Below are 14,343 nucleotides of genomic sequence, written 5' to 3'. Positions count from 1 at the left end.
CTAGCATCGCCATCATCCATCCGCAGCAGCATTACGTGGGTATTGATTAAACGCAACGCATCCCACCCTTCGACCGGCTCTCGACCGCGTCTCCCCGTGGGGGAGAGACGGTGCTTTTGGCACGGGAGTTGGCCGACAATTAATATTATTTATCGACGTCTTAATCGGCTGGCCGCATCTAACCGCCATCTCTAACCCCTCGGGTTTCAAGGCGGTAAGGGTTGGAAACCGACCTTGCTGCACCCAAGGAACCTAACCTAACGGCAAAACCTATGCCGAGGGCTCGTTCCCTTCTCACCCTCTCCTCGAGATCGGTCAGCTTTTAGGGAATAAGTGGGGAATAGAGATTCGCGTATGGAAGAAAATGACAAATCCATGACGTGTTGTATGCGCGTGTATGAAATATTCCAATTGCGGTTTCGGCTGAATCATGGGTTGACCGTAATCTAATAAAACCGAGATAGAGTATGTTGTTAAGAGGGGATAAACGATCGAGCAATGTCTGTCTGATCGATCCTATTTATTACCAATATCATGAATTTTTCTACTAAAATATTACTCACGTTTCTACAGAGATGATATTAGCCAGCTTCGAGGGGAACAAGGTTTTCTGTTCCACCACGGACTTACCTAAACACAAAGGAGGAGAAATTGTTATTTATTTTCTGTTACGGAAAATTGTCAAGTTAAGCTTTTACAATTTCCCATGTTTTATTTATGATTTTCGTTCAGTCGAGAGGGCGAATTATCGTAAAAATCAATTTATTCTTACCCTGTTAAAACAGCCGGTTCTCCTCGTTCTATTTTTCGCTCTACCCCCACCCACTCGCTGTTTATCCTTTTCAATGGCCATAAGTTATTTATAAAAGTTAGCGAGACGCGGTATATCGTCGTTGATTGTCCGTTCAATCGAGCGAAAGTTTTCTGCTTTACAAAGAGCAGAGAAAAATCGAAGAAAAGCGGAGACCGACCAGCTACGAAACCGACTGAGACGAAAGTAGTAGGAATGACGCGACGTAGTAAAAGAGAAGGGTCGGCGAAAGGAGAAAGAAGTAGAAAAGGGTCATGGAACTTTGACCGAGCTTCTTTGGAAATCTTACCCGCGCGTCCCTCTTCGTTCTATTCGTAGATTTAATTGGATTTCTATCTTTTCCCTCTATTCCCCTTCGATGGAAATTAGTCATCGACAATTTGTCTACTTATTCTCACGAATCGTCTTTTACCATTTGAAAACTCCGCTTTTCTGTCCGTTTCGTGTCACCAAAAGCATCTTATTCCGAGACTCGCGAGTTTACGCTCCCTCCGCTTCCTCTCGTCCTCCGCAGGCAGCGTTTCCTTCAACTCGAGTATCGCGACCGGCGACAAATTGTCTTCGGCGAAAAAGCGTGGGTAGAAGTGGAACGACCAAGAGATAAGAAGCGAGGGAAACGACGCAAGGGTGACCGCGTACCTTTGTAAAATGCACTTCGTCACATCGCTGGTGGCTCAGGAAACGCGTGACCCAGCCTATCTCCCTCTTCGTCTTCGTCGTTCACTCTTCACCGCTCCTTTACTTTCTTCTGCTCGATATTTTTTCCCTGGGTCATTTATAGACTGTGCTTCCTGCCCCATGACGTAACTCTATAGTCTACTACCTCTACTATACTACCGTACGGACACTCTGTCAGCTGAAATTTGTCTGCAGCTGAAGGTACGAGTTGATGTTCGCCTTATTTTTGCCCTGCTTTTTGGGAACTCGCTCCTAACGTTACACGCCAAGTCTGATTATTCTTCTTGCAATTACTTTCGCAAGCCATGTATTCAATCTCCGGCACGTATGCTCGAAAATATCTTGCGCTTGTGCATTTTCCCTATTACGGAGAATTCCTAGCAAATGTTGGAGATTTCTAATTCAACACAGATTCACGCGATATATACATTTCTTTAACTTGCCAGAGCTGTCGACGTTTTCTCGGTCATTCCTATTTTACTGTATCAGTGAAAAGTAAGAAGTAGAAACGTCCAAGTACAGTCTATCGAGGACATAGAAATTTTCTGATCTGCAGCTCTAATAACGGTGATGTGATAGGAGGATGGATAATCAGTGGATAATACGAATTAACGAATATCGCAGATTCACCTGCCTGAATCTTGATCGAAGCGACCATTCTAGAAAAATTTGGCGGAACAACGCCGATTAAACGACGGGAAGAAGACACGCGAAAGAATCTTCTCGCGTCTTTTCTTTTCCTTTTGGCTTTTGGGATTTTCGCTCGTTCGTTTTATCAGACCGAGTCATACACACAGTGTCGCGACGATGCACTAAAGCGCATAATACCGAGCGGGCGATAGATTGGCTAAGACCGGGCTGCAAACCAAAGTGAGAAAAAGGAACGCCCTTTTCGAAAGAACGAAAGGAGAAGGACGCGACGGCGGCTCGCCTACTCCATCGGCGTCGATTCGTGACGAATCGTGAAAAGAAACCTGAATTCAAGAGTACTTTGGACCGTGACGCCTCGCTTACGTTTCATGGACTCCCACGAGAGATAAATCGTTTCTGTCCACGTTGCTACCTTATAGAGAAGAATATTTTTTAAAACGACTATAGCACGTAACTAACGAGATTATCTCCGAAACATGCGTTTTCACAATTCCTCCATTCTCATTAGGAAGCCATCGATCAGTTCAACTTGGATCAAGACACGTTTAAAAAAGAAAAAAAAAAAAAGAAAAAAGAAAGAAATATTCTTCTCGAGAGGACCCATTAATCATATTTTTCATCGATTGGTGGCAAAGCAGCCCGTTACCGCGTCCAAAGTATTCACAAAGTTATCAGTTATTGCTGTTCGTCCCGTTCCTTCGTATCCCTTATTGAACAACAAGGACGATGATTGAAAGTTGAAGAACAACTAAAATCGGTGACGAGGTATCGTGGCTCGTTAAATCGAACGTAAAGGCATTGAGTATGGAGAGGATAGCGATTGCATCGCATCCGCGGCGGAGAACGTCGAGAACAACGATTGCAGGTGGTGTAAAGCGGTTGGTGGTCGACGATCGGCCGCTCTCTGTTTCGAGTCCCCCTCGATAACAAATGGTCGTACCGCCCCTGAAGGACAACGCCGCTGTGCCGGCAGTTTCAGCGTAATTCTGCGCCCGGCCGACAGCCCCGTAAGTCACCGGCTCAAACGAAGCGTCGAGGTATTAATTAGAGTTTCAGTCCGGGAACCGCGATCACTTATCACCGAACCCAACCTAATCTGCCGGCTGTGCCCCGTTCCACACCGTTGCTTGCCACTGCCAGCCTTTTAACCGGCTGCGACTTAAACCTTCTGATCGATGTCTACTCGATCGTCGTCGACCGGACTAATGAGTCAGGATTAAGAGCTTTCTTAGCGGTTCTCGCCACCAATTCCTTTTTCTTTCGTCGCCGTCGTCGTTGCGATAGCTTCACGAAGAATGGACGTCTAACCCTCGTAGAATCGCCGAGTCTCGGTGAAAAGCGGGAGTTCATTGTGATCGACCGGTGACCCCGTTACGATGGCGGATCATTAATAAGGCGAGCGGGGAACTCGGCGATTGGAAATTTTTCATGAGCCTCCATCGACCGCCTTCGACGACGATGACGACGACGACGACGACGACGACGACGACGACGACGACGACGACGAAAGACCGAGAAGGAAGTCGCAGAAACGACGAACAAATGCGATACACAGTCGCTCGATGATGCCCCGAGGGATCTCTAAACTGCTCGATCTCAGATACACGCACCGCTAGCTGGGATTAGAATTTCAGACGAATACCGTATCTTCCGTGCAATTCATTCGACGATCGTGTGTATACCACGTGTTATAGAGTCTCAAGAAAGTTAGGCTATCGAATAAAAGTGGATAAGGGCGGACGATGACGTGGCATAGAAATTTTACGAATATAATTTTATCCTATACCTATCGATATTTATTCAAATTGAATAAATTATCTGCCGTCTGGTGTTTGTTCCCAGAAGGTAACGCCTTATTCACGGATATAATCAGCGCGGCATTGCATAACCAGGCAAAATCGAGAATTCATAAAGGGAACATCATTCGAAAGAAGTTTAATGAGTTTGCTGCATACGACTCGTTAAAAATTTGGTGCCAAAGTTGCGGCCGATAGACGCGCATAAAAGCCGCGTGACGTTCAATTAAACGAGCCGAAGGCAGAGACAGCATCGAACATGGGTTTATTCGACAAACGAGCCAAAAGGTTGTTGCTCCATAATTAAAAAGCTTCAGTCACGTTTTAATGCGCGCCTCGGCAAACTGTACCGTATTAAACGCATTCGTTGATTAAATTTTTAACCTGTAATTAGGCGATTTAACTTCTGTTGAAACCTTTGTTGAACCGATCGTTCATCTCCGTTTCTTCCCCCGTTTCTCCGCCACGACACTAAAGAAATTCCCTTTCTTTCTGCGCACCAGACTCCATGAAGCCACGAAGTCGTGTGCCCGTTGAAACGAAGGAAAAAAGGAGTAACAACAGAGGAGAAAATCGACGAAAGGAAATAAAACAGATCTGCCCTCCCGATATAGTCGAGGAGAAAATTTCGCTGTCGATGGAAGGAAGATTCATTTGCGAGGTACGTAATTTCGGGACGCGGTCGCCGAAGGAAAGGTCGAATAGAAAACTCGTTTCTCATCTGGAACTCCGATTGGAAATTCTTCGTTTACACTCCTCCACGTGTTTATTTAATTTCGTTCGTTTCGAGAATAAACGATCTTTCGACCGGCTATCGAGCCCGACTTTGAGATTCGATTAACAACCGGGTCGAGAAATAATTCCCGTCGATGATCTTTGCCGTGGAAATAAAATGTAATTATCGTGTAACAGAAACGGGGCAATATGCTGGAACATGAGCTCGAAACATTATAAAAATTTCCCTCAATGTGGACAACATCCATTCGTTATAGCTTAAAATCAATTTTAACATGTAAATTAATTTTAAAGTAAAAGATTAATTTTTCCAAAAGACACACATATAATCGAGATGAAACTTCTCCCGTCGTTTCCAACACTGCAGAATCGATACCACTTTATTCGAGTAGTTCTGGTACCTGGACAAAGGTGAACCGAGTTGCAAATTAGAGCTGTAGAGGTTATAACAGATATGTAAACCAACGTAGAACATTGTTACATAGAACGGTACAATATTGTGGACAAACAGTGATACACTAACCGGACAGTTTCCGGGGCATCGGTGTGCAGATAAGTTGTATCCTAATTGACTAAATGCATCAGATAGATCGAATAAAAAAATCCGCGGAAAGCAGAAGAATTTTGTTTGACGCTAATTTCTATTATTCTATGTTACGATAAATTGACAATTGACAATTCACTTGTAGTATATATATAGTAGAATTCCATTTATTTGAACCCATTTGAACCCAAGTGGTCCATACAATACCGATACTTGACGATGACTTTATATAAAGGTGTGTTTGGATCAAGCGAGCGAATGCTCGTTCTTTCACATCGTATCATCGAAACACAAATCATGTTCGCTTGCGTTCGTAGCAAGCAACTCTTTTCATGTAAATGAGTTTAGTCTCCAGTTTATTTAATCGGGCGTTAGCCAAAATTCCGTTCCAATACATGGAGTTCTATTTACTATAACAACATTCCAGCGATGGAAAGAAGGAATGAGCGGCATCCGGTAAGCTCGAACTGACTTCGCAACATCATAGCGTGTCCCTACATTAATTATGTCTGTCATCAACAACGGCAGGCTGTCGTCTCGCTTTCCCCGACAGCTTACTATCAAGTTTATCACGTTCCAGATATCAAGGGGAGGGGGGTCATGTCCCTTGAACTTTGGATATCGATGGCTGCCGAGAAACTTATCCAGGATGAACACCCGGTAGAGCGGCACCGATTCACCGGCCGTACCGAGTCTCTCGTCTTGGAGTTCGGACTGCAGCATGTTCACCGTTCGCCATGACCACGCTCTCGCCCTCTTACGTAGAATTGCTCTGACCACTGTAACCTGCTATTAACTCGACTACGAATTGATTCCCTGGTTTACTGCCATTTACAGAAGCTGGCCAGCCTCGAAAGTTACTCCCCTCCGAGCTGGGATTACGTTCGCGTTCCTCGCTCCGTCCCAAGTTTCTTTATGAAAGCGAATCGGTTGTTCGATCTGCGTTTTACAGCTTGAGGAACACGACCGATGCTGCTTTATGATTCGTTTAAATAGATACGTGTTTTGCAATTAATCTTAACAAGAATCTCGTCGACAGCATCTTCTCTGACGAATATGATAGAACTTTTATCTCGATATTTGTCGCCAGATATCGTCGATATGTTATTGTCGAGTCTTATCTAGTTAACCAGAATGTTATATCTATCCAAGAAGCGCACGAGTAAGTTTGATGCTTTAAATATAAATTTCGGCATAAAAAATATCCAAAGAGTGGCACAATTCAGAGCGGTACATTAGAAGAAAAAGCTGTTAAAACGCGTACTGAAATGGATATTTGGGTACCTGCTTGGTCACACTACTTGGTCAAAAGATCGCTCAACCAATCTAATGACTTCAACTTATGTTTCAACTTAACTTATCTTTCAACTTATGGCACATGCTTATTCGAACGTTACGGTATCGATAAAAATTCACGAAATTTACTAGGAAATAAAAGTCAGGAAAAAAGAAACACGCCTGTTCGTATAGTACTTTAAGAAGGAAGCCAACCTTTCCAGCGAACTAATTCTGGTACGCATCCAGCCCGTGGAACTGACGGTTGAAGGGAGTACGCGTGGGCGTTTTACTCCTGTCTCTCCCTAGAGAGACAGAGTAAATGAGCAAGCAAGAGAACGAGAGAGAGAGAGAGAGAGAACGAGACGAAGGGAGCACGGGATCGAAAGCGGGTGGTGGAGCTGGCCGTACACGAAACAGCACTTACACCCCCGTGACTGGCAACCCTCGACCTCCGGTCCGCCTCTAGGTAACGGTCGGACTGTATGACTGGCAGAAGTACGTCTAAACTGCAGCTACCACCGCGCATACCAGTGGCTTTCAAGGTGAACTTTACCGACTTTATTAATATTTATACGCGACGCGTGATACTCGTCTATCGGTGTTCAACAAGATTCAAAGTATCAAGCGATAATTGTAGGTGGGCTCTTTACAATTAACGAATACTGGCTCTAATAGACAAAGAAATTCGTTTACAGATTTCTCAAACTTCAGCCGGAAACTTGAAAATTTAAATTTAGAAGGTTGAACGTTTGAAAATTTGTACAAAACCGTCGAATTAATGAATTTTACAAATAATATCTGATATTACCGTAATTAATTTTCAACATTTGGAAAATAAATTATTTAGACGAAATCTCTCGGAGGTTATGTACTCAAGTTCAAAGGAATTTCAGTTCACACAAATCGTAGAAATAAGTTACATAATAATATATTTAAGTGTATGCGAAGCATTTACGATCGGTCAAAAAGCAAATAGAATTTAAATAATTCAAACGTAAATGACCCACTTCGAATCGCGGCAGCATGCCTCGATGATTTCTGCATCGGTCAATATTTATACAATTATGCGAATTGCTCGAACGTTACACAGCGCGACAGTCGTATTAGTAACTCTATCAATGTAGCATATTGAATTTTGCGCACGTACATGCCACGACGTCACAATGGCAAGATATTCCGGAAAATATTTCATTAATTTTCCGAAGCGACGCGGCTTAATTTTATAACTGCCGCTATTAAATTCCAATTAAGGGGGTGACTTTTTTCGGGGGCTGTGCACGTAGCAAACATCCCTTAGCGAGCGATGCAACGAGTCTCCGTACCTTCTCGATCGATTCGCGAATAACTGAAAATATGAAATCCACTGGTCGACGCGGTAATCCACGGGGCTAAAACCATCCCTCGGCCTGGCTCGAAGCTCAACATCCTAGGAGACGCGCGATCCTCGCCGGAACTCCGTCGATATCCGCAGCTCACGGCTGCTTTCGCTCGTGCTTTCTCGCCAAGTGGAATTCTCTCGTGGACCGAGTCAACCCTTCATTTTCACAGCCGTTCTCCCCACGACCGAACCTGACTGAAACTTGCTCCGTGGCTCCGCTAATGAAAACGAATCGTTCTTCTTCCACGGCTCACCCCCATTTTTACCCCGGACGTAACCACACTCGGATGAAGCGAGACACGAGGGTCTTTCGGTGCTCAGGTAGACACCGGTACACACCAACTCGTCGAGCAGCTTCGTCGTGTTTTCGCTTCCCGAGGGCTTACACGCCGAGCAAGACAATTAGGGAATCGCGTAGTCGGACGATTTTACCGCTCGGCAAGGTGTTCAACGCGTCAAACGAGGGTCGTCGTTATCTTTCCGTTTTTTCGCCAGACGATTTTAACGACTCACGATAGCCACGAAACATATATATTAGATTTTATACTATGTTTCTACGTTCATCTTAACACTTATTGTCATATACATCGGATACCTTTTATCAATAAGTTTTACCTCTGTTACGAGAAACATTTTGAAACTTTGTTAGCACTGTATATGAAATCTATACTATAGTAAGGTTCACAATTTTGAACACATAGTAGGAACAACAATGAGAACAGCTGTACATTTAGTGGTTAGTGAAATGCCGTTTTTCCAAAGGAATGAATCGAATCGTTTTTCCTTGAAGTCTGCCACCTGTCCAGCGGCATCAACGGAACTCGAGAAAGGAGGAGCAGCTGAAGTTGGGGACGAAGAAAAGGTAGGAAAGAGGGTAATTCGTTTTCATTACCCATTCCCTTTGGTAACTTCGATGCTGCCGTAACGCACAAATTTACATCATCCTGCCGTGCCAGTATCCTTCATCTTGTCCCGTCGTTTTGCCACCAGGACTAACATAGGCGCGAGTGGAGAGCGGTGCAAGTAATGGGCAATTTCTTTTCATTAGCGACTGCCAGAGAGTTCGACACCTCACTTTCCATCGCTAACGAGTAGCGATATTAATCGTTGCTGTTTAACCGACGAGAAATCGATATTGCAATTGTTGTATAAATTAAGAATGCGGGAAAGAAATATCAAGGAGTAAAGACGGTTTGCGCAAGGAAATGTGTTGCGTATAATGTGTACACTCGTTGCTCTCTGACGATTTCTTGGAAATAATGGATTTTAGAGAACGAATGACGCATCGGATATGCGATTTCCGACTTTTTCCCATGTCATGGCAAGCATAAAGTAATTAGTAAAATTACAAAATTCCAATTAGGAAACCAAAAAATATATTACATTTGGTTGAATGCACGGCATCTACACCGGATGGCTATTGTCTTTCTTCTTTTTTTTTCTTTTTTTTCTTTTTGCGGTTTTGGCCACTGTCAGCTTTTCATTTTCTAAAGGGAAAATTTCAATGTCCCTTTTTAATTGGTAGCTATCGAATGTTTTAAAAGGTTGAATGTACCGTAAATCGTTGCGTCAGATTGTCGCGAAATAAATGCAATTATTGTTAAAAATTGTTATATTAGCTACTTTGCGAAACACTTGACAAACATATCACGCGTCGCAGAACCGGATCAGAAGACTAAATTTTGCGCGTGAGACGGTAGCCATCGATGCGTGGCCATGAACAAACAGGGATCTTCATCCTGGCGAAGAAGACAAGCGGGGACGAGTACAAGGAACCGAATAAAGTTCTATTTTTGCGCATGAAAACGCGCGGCAGGGTCGAGGCGAGGCGAACTCAGGATAAAGGTGGGGTTTCCGCACAAACGCACGAAAACGGTCTGCGGTTCTGGAGGTGTCTACGAGAGGGTCGGCTGCGACAGACGTCATCAACGAAAGGAAAAAAGGAAGAAGAGGGAGGCAGTCGCGTTTGCCGCGGTTCCCTGGTAACCCCGCGCTTTTTCCAGCTGTCAGAGACAGTTCGAAAGTTCAGCGGAACGAAAGAAAGGCGCGTGGCGTTGCTTCGTGTGCACCGTCGGCTTGCACGTTCACATTTCAGGTCTCTTCTTCGTTTTCTTGTTTCTCCCCTCAACTACCCTTCGTTTCACCCTCTTAGCACCGGGTACCGCGTCTAATTAGGCGACCTGGACCCTCTCCGTGTACTCTGGCACAGTCTGAAGAGTTCTTCTGGCACCGTGCTCCACCCTCGGGCGGTCGTCGAAGAAATGCCATCGGTGGAGAAAGGAGAAAAAAGAAAGGGAGAAAAGAGGTCGGTTGCGCGCAGTGCTGGTCGAAATCAGTCGGATTAAAGTTTGTGATTGCACTAACGAAGCTTACCCACGAACGTCGCCACCCAGTTCTTCTTCCTTTTGACTGCGAGAATTCCGCAAACCGGCGGATAATCCGGAATTGAAATCGAAAATCGTCTTTTGCTTCCGTGGAACTTTGAGTAATTGATAGTTCCATCGAAGCGGTTCCCTTCCTTCTTAAAAGATCGTGCTTTTTAAACTTTGCCGCGAAAATGATCGAACGATCTTAAAAATATATCCTACAAAGAATTAGTACTTGAAAGATACGAATAGAAGCATCACCCAGGATGGTACTCTCGATATGGCCATGTTTTCATCAAGTTTCCATTATCGAAGAAGAGTCGACTATACTCGTAATAAACGATGAAAGATCTGTTTGCCCGTGATGAAGCTTGACACCACAAACTCTGAGAAGGAGTTCCACTATGGAGTACCATATATATGGTATGTATTATAGAAGAAAATTATCGGCAAGTATAATCATTTGATCACGATGACTGGATGAGACGAACTCGGGCAAGAGGGAAGCGATTAACGTTTAGATGGCCAAGCCGGACGAACGTCTTGCCAGCGGTGGCCGTGGTCGAGGTCTCGGTCGAATCAATTAAAAGCTTGCAAACCGGTTGAAATTTATGCGGGAAAAATTAACAAGTCAGATGTCCCCTGCGGCCTCGTGCCTTCGTTCCCATGGTTGGGGACCACGTACAGCCACGTGCAGACTTTCGTCGGATATTAAATTAATGAAAATAATGAAACGTAACGGAGATTCAGGGACTTTCTCTGCGTCGTGTCGCCCAGCCAAAGCCTGGTAATCCCTCAAAAAGTCGGGACGAAACATCGCTGCGAGAGAAACGTTACGTTTTATACGATCGTCTCTAATTATGATTCAACCGTCTAAATCACTGATAAACTCGTGAATTAACTCTGCTTTAATAACCGTTGCTTCGCTCGAACACTCTGAAAATAGCGTTTCTCGTGTTTTGGTAGGACGATGAATTAATTACCCCCCCGCCCAAGGAAAATTGAAAATATCGTTGGACTTTTTTCTCTTTCTTCCAGGCTAACGTCAACGTTCGTTACCTATATCACTTTGACCGGCACAATGCAAATCATACGAACGATAGATGAAACGCAACGATAGATGAAAGGAGAATTACGAATGCGATCGCGAAGACGTGCAATTAGCACCATAGTATTGGCAAGGCAAACTTAATCGTAGCCTGCAAAGTACACGAAGAATGTGAGCTGGTTCGATACCGGTCACAGTAATTAATCAGTGCCATATGGTAAGCTTAAACGTCGGCAGGTCCGTGGACAGAAGCAATTAATAATCCTTCCATTATCAGTTGCGCGTAACGATTACTAAGACCACTCTATAACGGGCCGAGCTTAGAATGTAAACTTCGGCAACGACTTTCGTTATTAATGGCCACGACATCTTGCCCCGCCGTGAACGAACAAACTTATTGCTAACTTCTTTCCTCGGCTACGAGAGCCGATCTAAAATTCACTTATGTCGTAAAATCGTCCGATACGGAAACTTTTTGTTTCCATCCAATTTTCAAACTTTCACGCTTAATTATTTCACGATATTTTACTTTCCAGAGTTCTTGCCCCGAATTATAAATCACCCGGCTACAAAAACGCGGAGAAAAGGAGGAAATGGCGCAAGCAAAGATCGAAGAACGATGAAGCTGAAGATCGCGACGAAACAAACCTCAAGCGCGTTCAGTTTTTAGTTACAAGCCTGTTTCGAGTTGGTCAATTTTCGTGTGTACCGGCTTGTCTATACACACAACACCGAATATTACCGTAAGAAAATAAAATCGAAGCAAAGTTGGATCCTCTGAACCGAAGAAGAGGATCACAATAGAGAAAAGCTAGAAGAAGACAAAGGAGAAAGAAAATTAGAGCCGGGTCTGCCAGATTTGCTCCGTCTCGCGGGGTAATTAGTGTCAAAAAGTCAGCCTCAACCGCGTGATGCGATGCGAAGAATTAGCAGACGCCGCATAAAATACCGTTGCTTCGCGCTACCAAAGGTAATTAGTGGCACGTGTTTGCGGTCGTGAGATACGCAACTAGAAACAATTAGTAAGGAATCGGCAAACCGGCAGCTGCGACGAATATTTAGTATCTGCTGCATGGAAAAATGATCTAAAACACGCGGAAGTAATATCAGGCGCAATCTGGTCTGTTAATCGATACCCCGAGCTAACTCTTCCGTGGTGGGAAAAGGGACTTTTTCATCTACATTGCAGTTCGTATATATATAAATAGGTGTAGAATTTCTATTTCCCCCCCCCCCCCCCGAAACACTATCCAAATCGAACGAATTCTTTGCCAAAAAATATTTTCGAACAATGCGAAATCTCGTATTTCGCACGAAAATACGAGCGCCAAACTGCGTATTTTGAAACGCAACCATCGTCACGACAAAACGCCACGCAAACTTTAGTTTTTCGCGATGAAAACCCAGTTACCAGCGGTATCTTAACGTCGTTCCGCTTTAATTCTGCGCGTTGTTGGACATCTCGGTGTTTCAACGTTCCCGTTCTGCCTACCGTTCCACGCTGCGAACTCATTCTATCGGCGGTTCATCGATTACGTTCGAATAATCCCATAGAAAGTAGAGCGAAACAACCGCGCGTCAACAAATTATTCACAGTGTAAAGTGGGCTCGTTGCGTTGCATCACGCCACCTGACAGACGTACCGACGCAAAGAAATCCAGAAGCAGAAAACGGTCCGCGAAATGGCACGTATCGCGGTTCAGCGCTTTGGCCATTTCGCGTGGTCGGAGCTCGATAAATCTGACGTCGATTGAAATATTGCCTTCTTCGATATCCCTCGCAGCACTGGTTTTAGCTCGCCCCTCTTCGATTCCTGCTCTCTTCCTCCTTCCCTCGTCTCGATTCTGACGTACTTAAATCTCTCCCGTCCTTTCTGTTCCACGACGCCCCCGGTTCATCCTCCCTCTGGTATCCCGCGAACCAACGGGGACGTGCGCGACACGAATCAACCCGAGGAAAATAAATTCCAGAGTGAAAAGTAACGACCGCGATATGAAGCACGGTGAATTTCATTCGTCTCTTTCTATCCTCGTCGCAATTTCTTATCCTTTCTCCGTCCAATAAAACGTCGATACAACGTCGCCACTCTCCTACGATGTCACTTTCAAGGTTGCTAAGCGAATCTCAACCCTTACTTTTAACCTACCATCGAATCGACGAAACCTTCCGTTAAACGATCGCTCGTTTCGCGAACGCGATATGTTCGACTACGTTCCGATTTGAGACAAACGTTCTCTGGAGGAGAAACGGCTGGCTGTCGCGATAGTAGGATCCCCTCGGTGACCGCGAACGAATGCGGAAAAAGTGCGAATTCAGAGGCGAGGGAGAGAATCGGGGGAATAGCACGCGCGAAGAAAGCGAAGCGTACAGATACACGTCGAAGTAGGTGGATCGGGTCGTTGCACGTAAGGGGTTGCTCGGGGCGTTATAGCGTTCCATAGGAGGCGATATAGAGGTAAAAGGGCCAGGAGGAGAAGGAGACTGAGAAGAAGAAGAAGAAGAAGAAGAAGAAGAAGAAGAAGAGGAGGAGGAGGAGGAGGAGGAGGAGGATGAAGAAGAAGAGGCTGAGAATGAGAGGGCAAGAAGGTAGGGTACGGGTACGGAAGCGCGAGGCTTCGGATCGGCACGAAGGTTTGAGGGTGGTTGTGCTTCGGCAACTTGCCGGGGCTCGGCGAGGCATTGAAATTGCAAATGCGCATTATGGATATTTCCCTATAGAGGGTCGAATACCACTCGCGTCTCCTCTCCTTCTCTCTTTCCTCTCCCTCGCCTCTTCTTCCTCCCGCACTTCTCCATTTCGCGCGCGCATACGCACATATACACGTACACATTCCACCCCTGTTCTTTGGCTTTCTCAGTACCGTTCCGTACACCTCCTCCTCTCCTCGCGTGCGCGTTACTCCGTTTCTTTCGCTTTCTATCTCGCTCATCCCTCGCTTTCTTTCCGTTCCTTCCGTCCCTTGCCCCCCTTGTCCCTTTCATCTTGCTCGTCTCACCCCTCGAGGGCTACAAATACCCGATGCGATGTACGCATATCCTTTAGCCATCATCCTCGTTC

General features: G+C 45.0%; 1 protein-coding gene across 6 annotated transcripts in view; it reads right to left on the bottom strand.

The window, feature by feature from the left end:
- LOC126926602 (uncharacterized) overlaps positions 1–14,343 on the bottom strand; it is a 259,088-nt gene that overhangs the window by 168,917 nt on the left and 75,828 nt on the right. The window contains exon 2 of one of the 6 annotated variants that reach the window (XM_050742983.1): positions 564–630. The exons of 4 other annotated variants lie outside the window; for them this stretch is intronic. The gene's annotated coding sequence lies outside the window, so the exon portion shown is untranslated. Of the gene's footprint in view, positions 1–563; positions 631–772; positions 1,000–14,343 lie in introns of those variants that run through there. One more of the 6 variants, XM_050742984.1, reaches the window with a different exon arrangement.

The sequence above is a fragment of the Bombus affinis genome, chromosome 18 (assembly GCF_024516045.1).
Source record: "Bombus affinis isolate iyBomAffi1 chromosome 18, iyBomAffi1.2, whole genome shotgun sequence".
Classification (NCBI taxonomy): domain Eukaryota; kingdom Metazoa; phylum Arthropoda; class Insecta; order Hymenoptera; family Apidae; genus Bombus; species Bombus affinis.
The sequence above is the reverse complement of the archived record's forward strand: the minus strand, read 5'-3'. Positions and strand labels throughout refer to the sequence as shown.